The following is a 3,386-nucleotide window of genomic DNA, read 5'->3' as shown; positions in this document are numbered from 1 at the left end:
GTGCAAAGGCGGCTGGTTTTGGCGGAATGGTCTTTAAGGTTTGGGTTAGGGAGATATAAGAAAAATGGAAGGGTTATTGTGGGCCGTTGAGCATCTGAGATCAACGGCCATGATTCAAAGGGAAGTGGGATAGGTCAGGAGATGGGTATAGGGTAATGGACTGCTGATGCTAGGTTAAAGGGTATTGGGCCAAGGTTTTGGTCCGAAAATTAGCCCTATATTGGGCTAATTAAATACACGAAAATTATTTTAAAAATAATTTATAAAAAATAATTAATAAATAATAAAATATTACTAATAAAGTAAATGCGTGAAAGTAATAGCCTAACATTATAAAAATATAAAAATGCTGTTTAGTATGAATAATGTAATAAATGTAATTATGCATAGGATATAGGCTATTATTACAAAACTTGTATAAATAGCTAAAAATATAAATGTAATTATATGAAATGAAGTAAAATATTATGAAATATTTATGTGGATGTAACTGATGAATTTGAATGATTAAGTCATTACAAAGTAATTTGAAAGAGTAGTTAATAAATATTTGAACAATTTATGTGTAAGAAAATTAATCTTAAAAACTTAAAAACTATGAAAAATTACAGAAAGTACTTATATGACTCTTGTAAATTAGTTATGATGAAGAAATGATATTTTGAAAAATATATAGAATTTTTATAAAATTATGAGGGTAAAATTGGCTATCAACAGTCAGTATTAGAATATATATATTTTTTATAAATAATTAAAATCCAATAATACCGACCGACGTTGGTCGGTAATCTGGACATGACAGCCAACTTACCGACCAAATTTGGCCGGTAATGTTGAATTTTTGGGAATTCAATGTGCATTAACCGACCAACATTGATAAGTATTCTGCAATTTTTTTTTTAGTTATCGACCAAGGTCGGTTGGTTTTCTGGGATTAATTTTGGCAGAAAATGCCTGTTTTGGTAGCTACACTACCTGCCAAATAAAAATAGCATATCAATACCCCCAATTCACACCAAACAACCCCTAATTCACCACAAATCCAACCAAACATCCAATTAATACTTTAAAACTAACAAAGTTCAATTAAACATCACAATTCAAAACCAAGCAAAAACTAAGTAATTACAACAAGTTCAAAATTGTTCAATCTAATTCAAAACTAGTTCTATTAGTCTAGTTCAAAGTATATCAAAGTATTGGTCAATGGGTATTTCCTACAACATCATCACCATCTGATAAACTTTCATCTATAAGATAGTATAGAGAATGGTCTTATGAAGGACGGGAATAACGATCACGGGGAGGACAGGAGGAACGATCACGAGGAGGACAGGAGGAATGATCACGAGGAGGACGGGGAGAACGATCAAGTGGAGGTCGACCTCTGGATATGACTCACGAGACTGAGGCAACAGAAAAACTCTAATAGAAAGGAGAGTTCTGATCTGAGCTTGCATACCAAGGAATTAAGCATCTCTAAGCCTTTCTCTTTCTTTGGCTGCTTCTAGCTCGGATGTAAGCCTTGTCACTGTCTCCTGCATAGCCGAGAGGCTCTCTATATTAAGTGCCTCGCCCTGTGAGGAAGTCCCTATTCCTTGCATTGCACACCTGTAGCGATGAAATTATTTCTCAGGAAGCCCGTATACCTTCCCCCCTTTTTTGGATCGCTAACAACCTCCAACCATATTCTTTCGGCATCCTCGTTCGAAGGTTGGGTTGGCTCGCCCGATTCACCAGCTGGCTGACTACGAATAAAGTCCTCCATGTTACTTTGGTAGCGACCCTACGTTATTTTAAATTAAATTATCATATAAAAAATCTTATAAAAGTAAATTATAACACTTAAGAAAAATTAAAAGCTTATATATGTAGTCTCTTCCTGGTCCTCGACCCATCTATCTGCATCCCCCTCTTTCTTTTTCTTTAAAATATACGTCTCCTTGAATAACTCATCATGGTGCATTGGACTCCCATACTTCTTTTCCAGAAAATAAATTAATTTAGTTAATAAATAGAAATCATATACTTAGAAAAGTAAAGACGTAGTAATTTAAGCAATTACCAATCTTCTTCTTATTGTCCCAATGCTGATAGCACCCCCAGTGTGCAAGGAGCCTCCCTTCTCGGATGAGCAAGCTTTTTTACCTAGTTCGCTCTTCTGTAAAAATTTCTCGGTTTGCCATTACCTTAAAAAAGCATCCCATAAATGCTGTTGACACCAGTCGGGCCTCTTGTTCTTCTTTCTACTATCCGAGAAATGATCCGCTAATCTCTTGCGGGCTTTAAGAAGAACATTTGTAGTCACTTCCTCGCTATAGTGATTTTTCCATATACACTTACTCTGCATTTCAAAAATTAAATATTAGATGGAAACATCATAAATATAAAGTATTAAACTGCTTAAAAGACTATTTATACCTTAAACTGGTTGAAAATTTGCTCCTTCAGCGAGTATGGGAAATCACTCTAAGTCGCATAGAGGCCATCATAAAGCTTTTTGATCGCATTGGTGATTATCTTTGTAGTTTGCTTACCCGATTTGAACCTACAATTTAACAATAAAAACACATGAGAATATTAGTAAAAGCATTATAAAAAAATAAACGCAAAAATAACAAATAACTCTTACCCGTTACCCTCAGGGACTATGATGATCCTGCCATAGCGATGATAATGCACTACCTTTGGATCATCATCCTCAACATGTGTATCAGAGACATGTGTAGACGGTGTAAATAGGGGCTCAGAGCTACGGTCTCGCAGGCGAAGTCCTGAAATGGATGGAGTCGATGATGAAGATGGATGCGATTCTTGTGACTGCGACATAGCTGGATGCGATCCATGTGGCTGTGATATATATAGTTGTGACACATATGGATATGATATGCATGGATGCGATCCATGTGGTTGTGATATATAGGGATGCGATCCACGCAGGTGTGATGCAGATGGCTACGATCCACGTGGCTGTGAGGCAGCTGGACTGTATGTCGGACGTATAGTCTTATGGCTTTGTGGTAGAAGACCCGGTGTCTGGATAAAGGTATAGGCCTCGTGATGCTGTGGCAGCTCAAAATAGACGTGTGGTGGAGGATAATACATAAGCATCTATGAAGAGGGTGGAGATGGCGGAGTAGTATTATCCCCGGATTCTACCCTCTTGAAACGAGGCTTTTCACAGAATTTACAACTTTCTAAATTTGCATCATCTTTATAATATAACATGCAACTATCTTCACAATACTGAATCGACGAATGTCCTAACTTAGAAACCCATCTCTTTGCCTTATAGAAATCACCAAGTAAGTTGATATTTGGGTCAACTAGTTCACTCATAAGGTCAATGAAAGAGTCCATGAACGCTTGAGAAATATTTCAATTAG

Source organism: Nicotiana tomentosiformis, chromosome 9 (assembly GCF_000390325.3).
Source record: "Nicotiana tomentosiformis chromosome 9, ASM39032v3, whole genome shotgun sequence".
NCBI classification, from domain to species: Eukaryota; Viridiplantae; Streptophyta; class Magnoliopsida; order Solanales; family Solanaceae; genus Nicotiana; species Nicotiana tomentosiformis.
Note: the sequence above shows the minus strand (reverse complement) of the source record.